Below are 8,458 nucleotides of genomic sequence, written 5' to 3'. Positions count from 1 at the left end.
CCCTCGGTGCCCTATGTGTAAAAATGCATGCCAGGCAGAGGAAGAGCAAATTAGGTACAAACCCCCCAGTGTTTGCAGAAGAGTGAATGGAAATAGCTTGCCATGTGGGCTGGAAATGAGGAGAAACTTTGCGCCCGTCAGAAGGGTGCAGATGTGGAGCAGCTGCCCAGTGAGAACAGGCAGATGGAGAAGGAAAATCCCAAAATGAAGACTTTCAAGGTGGAACTTCTTGGATGTAGAGGCAGATCCTGAGTCCTGTGGCAGATGCAGGCAGCTTCCCAGGGGAGCATCCCTGCCTCATGGCCGGGGAGCCGCTGCCCAGCTGGCAGCAGGTCTGGTCCCTCGGGGTGGTTTGGTTTGTACCTGGTGGCTCAGCAGAGCTTGGAGGAACACCTCAACCTTGGGCTTGTTCAGCCTGGAGAAGGGAAGCTCCTGGGAGACCTCAGAGCCCCTTCCAATGCCTGGGGGGGCTACAAGAAATCTGGGGGGTTACTTTTTCCAAGGGCAGGGAGTGACAGGACAAGGGGTAACAGGGTTAAATGGAAAGAGGGAGATGGAGGTGGGACATCAGGAAGGAATTCTTCCTGGAGAGGGTGGGGAGCACTGGGACAGGTTGCTCAGAGAAGCTGTGGATGCCCCATCCCTGGAAGTGTCCAAGGCCAGGCTGGATGAGGCTTGGAGCAACCTGGGCTATGGAAGATGTTCCTGCCCATGGGATGGTCTTTAGGGTCCCTCCCAGCCTAAACCATTCTATGATATTAACCTCTCTGACTTGTTTGGATTTGAAAGACATTGGTGTCAAATTGGTTTATTTCTGCGCTGAGGGGATGGAGTCTTGAGTTTGCTGGTTTTTCCTTGAATACAGTGGTATTTCTCCAGCCTCCTTGGAAAAAGAACCATAAGACAGACCAAAGGCAGTAGACCCCCTGCTCCTCCCACTGTGTATTTCCCACACCTCTGATACTGAGAGTTCTTCTCTTAAACTACAAGAACTGAAAATTGGATGTTTTTTGTTGCTTCTTGGTATTTTGCAGCTTAAGGGGAAGAAAATTCCTTTTCCTCCTTTCATTTTCTGCAACAAAGCATTTTGCTTCTCTCTCTGAAGGAGCTGTAAGAAACACTTTCTTTAAAGCTAATGAAGAAAAATTGAATTCCCTTATCATTTGGAACTAAATAACAAAGTTATTTATGTTAAAAATAACTCAAAATTTTTGAGGAGATCTTCTAAGAAAATATTTCTCTTGGTGACTGATTACAAGTGGGTATGGAAAGAAACTCTTTGCCTCGAACCACTCAAAGCAGTAATTTTTTCCAAAGAGCAGACGTAATTACATTTTCAGGATGAAAAAATCTCCAGATAGAGTGGACCAAATGAGCTCCAAGCCAGTCTTCATTTGCTGTCAATGACTGAATTACAGCACACGGTTACTGCCAGCTCCCCCGGACAAAATGTTGTGTTTGGGTTATTAGGGGTTTTATCAGAAATCTTTGTCGCATGAATAGTTCATGTATTTGTCTGTCTATTGGCTTCAGCCGTTCCTGCTGTCCATCGTACCTTTCTATTTTAAGGCAGCTCATTTAATTCAGACATGTCCAGCTTTTTCTGCTTCTAGCCCTGGTTTTCAGCTGCACAGACTTTTTCTGATCTCTGAGTGTATACAGTGATGGCCACACAGGTGAAGGGAAGGAGCTGGTAGGTGATAATTTATGGAACTTTCCATAAGGGCTGGAAAACCCAGCCTTTGATTTCCATCTCCTTAAACGTGTCTGTTGTCTTTTTGTTGTACTGCTCGTTATTCCTCTGTGCTTGTGGTCTTGGTGACTGGTCTGAATTTACTGCTTGGAAATGAAATTATATGGCTTCCAATTATTTTCACATGGAAGAATCTTGTACATAAAACAAATTTAACCTTTCGGATCAGTTTTAAAATTTATGATGTTTGGGATTGCCCAGTTTTAACCGGGCAAGTATTCATCCATGCCTCATGGTCTTATTGTCACTTATTTAAATAAACAAACAAAAAAGCTGTGCCCAGCAGGTCCCTCCCTGACACAAAATCCATGTCCATGGCAGGGGATTGGAACTATATGGTCTTTAAGGTCCCTTCCAACCTAAACCATTCTATGATGATTCCAGAATGATGGAGGACAAGGCATTGCCCATCATCCCTCCAAAGCTGTAAAGCTTTGCCCTCTAATTTGTTTTTGGTAACAGACTCACAGGGCTCAGGTGAATGGATGCTTTTCTCTTAGAGTGGGCATTTATCACTCGGGGGTTACCCTGCATCAGTGATGTGGAGGAAAAGTACAATGTCAAGTAGCTCATTCATTGTTCCTTATACCATAGGACCAACAGCTGAGCTGTAGTTTTTGTAATTTTTCCCTTCTCCAAATATCTTTTCTAGCACAGCAGACAGGGATGGAGGGCGGAGGAAGGAGCAGGCATATTAATATTCACACATGCATCCCCTTCTTATTTAGGGGAAGATTGCCTGCACTTTGGCTCTGCCACTGTGTGAGTTACTGGAGTAGATAGAATTTAAATAAATTACTTCTAATGTCCTTTGATGCTTCTTCTTGCGTTTTCAAGTCCCTGTTGTCTTCTGTTTGTTGGTGAGATGAGGGAATGAGGAAATATTAACGTGTCCTGAGGATCAAACCAACCTGCTTATAGGCAAAGTGCCTGACCTGCTGGAAGGGAGCTTCCCATGCATGATAATCACCTGGAAAAGAAATAATCTGGTGGCAGAGGAAGGAGAGAAAAAGACTAGGAAAGCAATCCCTGTCTGGTTTAAATGGCATAGCTCCTACTCGACTGCCCAGGATCCTGCCTGGATGCCCTGGCATCAGCTGTCGTGCTGGGCTGGAAACATGGTGCTGCTGGATGCGATTGACAGCAAACACAGCCGGATCCTCCTTGTTCTCATCCCACTCAGGGCAGGCTTCTCAATCGCTGCTTATCCTGGCATGTCCCCAGCATCCTTGGAAGCCGGGCTGATATCTGAGGCAAAGAGGAGGATTGAATTGCTCCTTTCATGGGGTGAAAAGGAAGGATTTGCAATCTGCAGAAGCTCCTATTTGCAGGAGGAGAGGACGCTGGCAGGTCTGGGGCTGTTGGTGCTGCAATCCCCCTCTGCTCCAGGAGCTGTGCCTTGGGCCACGGCTGCCTCCTCCTCTGGGTCGGCTGTGAAGTGACACCATCAGCTCCGCTTCGTGAGGAAATTAGGGCAGTTTGACATCCAGGTGGCTTTGGCATGGGGACCTGGCAGCAGTTACTACCTGGTGAGCTCCAGAGCAAAGAGGTTATCCGATTTATCTGAAAAGTCTTTCATTGTGGACTGAGTAAAATTGCCTCCTATTTGCTCGGCACTAAAAATCCGTCAGAAGCCAATTGCTGAGCCCCGCTGCAGCTGTGGGGGAATGGGATAAGCCCCTGCCACGGCACCATGAAATGGGAGACTAGGACAGAAATATTAAGAAATGACATTTCCAACCGTTTGCGAGCTCTGACATTCTGATGTTGGCTTGATGCTGCCAAAGGGGTTGATTTTAATGATTTTGGAGGCATTTACTTGAAGGGCAGCGAAATGTGCTGGAGGCAGCAATTGCATCTCTGGTCTCTGCAAGCACCTTCGTGCTCCTCAGCACTGAAATCCCGTAGGGACCGAGTAAATCTGGGGCTCTGGGAAGACTCAGCAGTCTCAGATTTTGGAGATATTTGAGGCAGGACGCGGAAATGGCAGCAGAAGACGGTGTAGCCCTCCATCCTTGTGCTCTGCTGTGTGCTGATGCAGCCCGAAGGGGGCAGGGAGTCTGTAAACATCTTCTGTGCTGTTGGGAGGGAAACAAGTGGCACAGCCCTTTATTTCTTGGAGCTTCAGGCATGTGTCGGATGGCTGCGTGGCACCCCAGGGCCCAGGCTCTGCTGCTCTTTGTGCTGGCTGGTGCTTCCAAGCTGTCCTCTGTGATTTTTTTATTTGCAATCCATCTCTCCAACCAGCCCGCACTTTGCTTGAAAAATTCAGCACCACATCGGCAGCTGAATGGGCCTCAACACTGCTCGGAGAAGGATTTCACATGCCATTTGCACCGCAGCCTCGTTAAAGCAGGGGAAATGCAATGTTCCTCCTCTGCCCGGAGCTGCTGACCTCGTCGTGAACATTGAAAACCTCTCCAGCTTCTCTCGTTATACCTAAATTTGATTATTGCTTTGACTTCATGCCTTATGCATGCAGGCTTTTTCTCCCTCCTTGGCTGGAAACATGGACCCTCAGAAAAGAAAATTTTGCTGAACCTTGGACATGCACAAGGTTTCTAATGTTGCTTTTAATTATCCCAGGAACCTGAGCATGGTGAGGGAGCTGGTGGTGACTTTAGAGAGGGGAAAACCAGGACATACAGGTACAAGTGTAGATGCCGTGTCAGGGTGTGGGTTACCGTGGTCTTCACAGCTGTGGGATTCAGACTGAGCAAATTAATGCTTTTCTCTGTAAATTGATGACTGCACCTGTGTTGTCTCTGGAATTCCTACGTAAATGGCAGTGGGTTGCGAATGTGTTGTTGCAGGTGGTGAATTGAGCCGGACAAACAGCACGGTCAGTCCCTGCCCCCTGTCCCAAGGTGACCGGGAGCAGATGTTCCCAGTCTGGAGGGAGGATGAAATCCTGCCAGCACGGAGGAGCATCTACTGAGCCCAGTGTGTTTGAAGACTTAGCACCTACTTGGCCATGCCCGTGTGCCTTTAATGCACCCTTCCTTCAGAAAGTAGCTGAAATATCTAAACATTAAGCAGGTAAAAATACCTGGCTGTTTTCAGCTCATCCTGTGAATTATTCCAGAGTGAGTTTGGCTCTTTTTCTGCATATGAATAGCTACTCGATGTTTTTAGCATAACATTTTCTTCTTAGCCAAGATACTGCCTGCCTTGGACTCCTGTCATCCCTCTTCTGGAAGCAGGCAGTACATTGGGTCCCTGCACCATGGTCCCAAGGGGGTCCTGGCTCTTTCCCCTTGCTGCTGCAACCCAAATGCCCTGCTGGCAGCAGTCCTTGTTCTGCTGAGCAGCCCCTTCTTCTGCATGGAGAACAGGGTGATTTCCAGCTGCTAAATGGCTGTATTTTGTCTTGTGTGCTTTTTTTTTAATTTCCACATTTTGCAATCAGCTCTTTGTTCTGCTGGTATCAAATAGCAAACCGCTTGAGAGGTGGCATTTGGGAGAGCGACCAGAGCTTGCTGGGGCACTTCAGACTCCTGCTAATTACCTTCCATTACAACCCAGTCACTTGCTGGTTTTTAAAAGTCATTGGTGGCTGTGCTGGGCATTGAGGCCGTCTCTGGCAGCAGAAGGGATGTGGCTGGAGATGGAGAGTGCTGCAGTGCTCCTCTCCCCACACTGTTCTCCCCGAGGAGCTGCCCTGCGTGGTTGCAAGGGGTTGCTTTAAGAAATAAATAGATTTAGAAATAAGAAAGAAATAATTTTTGAAGTAATAAATAAATAAATTTATAATAAGTAAATTGGGAATAAATTTATTTCAAAGTCTTCAGAAACTGGGATGGGTGTAAGATGCTGTGCTAGGGAGCTCTGAGCTATAAATAAATATATAATAAGTAAATTGGGAATAAATTTATTTCAAAGTCTTCAGAAACTGGGATGGGTGTAAGATGCTGTGCTAGGGAGCTCTGAGCTAGCTCTGCTTAAATTAATGCATGCCATGCAGAGAAACTCTCCTCAGATGTTAGTTCAGGACTGAGGAGTGCTGTAATTGGACTCATCTCCTTGCCGTGGATCTGAGTTTAGGCACAGCATCCCATGGACATGCTGCCTTGGGTTTTGGCTCAAGTACCAAGCCTGGAGCTGTGATGCTGCAGGGGCCTCATTAAGCAGCTGCATCTCTGCTTGGGCAACTAATTCATGATGAAGAACTGTTGTGGTTTCAGTCTCTTTCTGTATGTTCACAAATTACTTGCAGGCCAACCGGTTTCTGTTCTGCTACTCAAGAGTTATATTCCTGGCAGAAACGTGTTGTTCTTGGAGCAGCCCAGGAGCAGCTCCTGGGGTTCCAGGCAGGAGGAGAGGGGACAGCAGAGCAAGGAAAGCCACCACTGCCAAGCAGGGACCTCACCTCAGAGCCCAGCTCCGGAAGGAGGATCACTGGGCCATAGCAAAGCTATCTGGAAGAAGTGCCCTTGGAGTGTAATCCAGTGTAAATCAGTAGTCTAGCACTGATGTTAATTCTAGGTGATCTGACAAATCTGCTTCTGTGAGATGATGGTACTTCTCATGGAGTTGAATTTGCTCCTCAGGTCTCAGCACAGTCCCCTGGATCATAAACCAAGAAAAGAGAATTGGTCAGATGGTAATTTTAAATATTTTTAAAAATATACATCTTTGTATCTCCAAAACCTAACTGTTATTCCCTTATTTTCCAGTAAGGTTTTTGTTTGCTAGTTTAATAGTTTTCTAAAAAAGTTGGTAAAACCATATAAAAACACACAAGGTGCAGGTCCTGCCAAACTCGAGCAGAGCTTTGCATTGCTCCTCTTTGCCCCAGGAGACCTCCAGCTCCGTGTTGCTGGGTGGCTGCATTCCTTGGGGAAAGCCTTATCCCAGCAGCATCATGCTTTGGCCAGGTCCAACGTGGTCCCTTGGGTGCCCCTGGCTGGGTTTCACCCTCGCATTGGGGCTTGTTCTGGAGTGCAGCCACGCAAGGTCCCCATGGGGCTGCCTGAGACCTGGCATGAATAGTGTGTTTGCTGCTCCTGATGGGAAGTTGTGACATGCACCTCGGCGACAGCGAGGTGACAATTTAACACTGCTGCTGTCGGCTTGTCAGGCAGTGCCCACACACTATGTCTGGAGACGGTTTGGGAGGAGGAGGAAAGCTGGGATGAAATGCCACGTGCTACTTAATGCTATCCATAATTCTGGGAAGGGACTTGGGAGGGCTGGGCAGAAGGGACAGCTCGGAGAAGCGCATAGCACATCGGTGACGTAGTAATGGTTATCTTTACACGGGGGTGGAAAAGTAGCAGTTTGTGTAGCCTAAATGTCTGGACCTGAAAATTGATGCTGTGTGTTGCAGAAGCCGTGGTAAGGTCACCTTGCTCTGAAATATTATCTCTGCATCCTAAGCAGGAGCAATACTGAAATCCTGCACCGACTAATAAAAGTCAGTTGTAATCCAGGAGCAAACCTTCACAATACACCTTGGTGGCAGAGGAGGAGACCTAAAGTTTTCATTAGGTTTATCATTCTTCTCAGAGAATGAATTCAGCATTAAAAACCTCCCTCCTTGGTGCTGAAATAATTGCTCCTTGGTTTCAGCTTTGACCCAGGCTGTGAATACCAAGGATTTTATTTCTCCATGTCATTGCTGGTGGTGTGTTCTCCCCCTGTAGCTGTCTGCAGGTAGGTGCTAATTAACGATGTGCCGGGGTGTGTGTGTTCATCTGCTGACATTTGCTGTGGTATAGAGTCCAAGAAGCAAATTCATCCCAGTTAACTTCACACCTTTATCTAGGAGGATCAAGTCACGTTACGCTTGTACTGGAGTCTGGTGACAGAGGTGGCCTTTAAAGGGAACCTCAGCCCGTATGAGACCTGTTGGTGCTTTTCCTCTTCGCTCCGTATGGCTGTGAGTTAGATCAGTGGGAAACAGCTGGCAAACAGGATCAGACACCAAAAGGAGAAATGGTGGTGTTAGACCCAGGTTTGTCCCTAACTCTCCAAAATCAGTAAAAGCAGAGGGGCAGATGGTGGGATGACCTCTCTGCTCTGAGCTGGCTAATATTGTCTTATTTATTTCCCCTGCTTTTGTCTGGCATGCTGACCCCGGTTTTGCTATTTGCAAAGGAGCGTGGTGTAGTGGCTGTTCTCTTCTCCCTTTGCCCAGCGCCCGGCACGCGGAGCTCGGGCAGGCTGACAGCGTGGAGCAAAACCTGCAAACGCGTGAGTGATCCTGAGCCCAGCTCAACCTGGGGACACAGATAACCCATCCAAAAGCCCTTTCCAGTATGGCAGGCCTGGTTTATGTTTTCTTGAGTTTGGTATTGCAGATGTCACCACGTCACTCCTTCTAAAAACAGTAAAAATCAGGTGTTGGTGTTCGCTGTGTGGGTATTGCAGCCTGCGGGTGGCTGCTTCCCGCAGGACCGTCACGGAAAGCCATATATACCAGCCGCTCAAAAATAAAAGTGACAGGAGAAATATAAAACGTGATTCATGGTGACTTCGGGGGTGAACGGCAGCCCCAGCTGCAGCAGCTCCCCATTAAGGTGAAGGATGGGCACAGGGTGGGCGCTCCCCACCCTCCGGACTGCTGTTTGCTGCTGATGAAAGGCTCTCGCACGACCTCGGCCCCTCTCAGTGCGATATAAATCATTCCCGCAGCTCTTGGTTGAGCTGCTGGTACTTCCAGAGGGGGATTCAGGCGCAATTCTGCCCGCTGCGTGGGAGGGG

This window comes from Eurypyga helias, unplaced genomic scaffold (genome assembly GCF_000690775.1).
Source record: "Eurypyga helias isolate BGI_N326 unplaced genomic scaffold, ASM69077v1 scaffold14018, whole genome shotgun sequence".
NCBI classification, from domain to species: domain Eukaryota; kingdom Metazoa; phylum Chordata; class Aves; order Eurypygiformes; family Eurypygidae; genus Eurypyga; species Eurypyga helias.
This window is presented reverse-complemented; position numbering follows the sequence as displayed.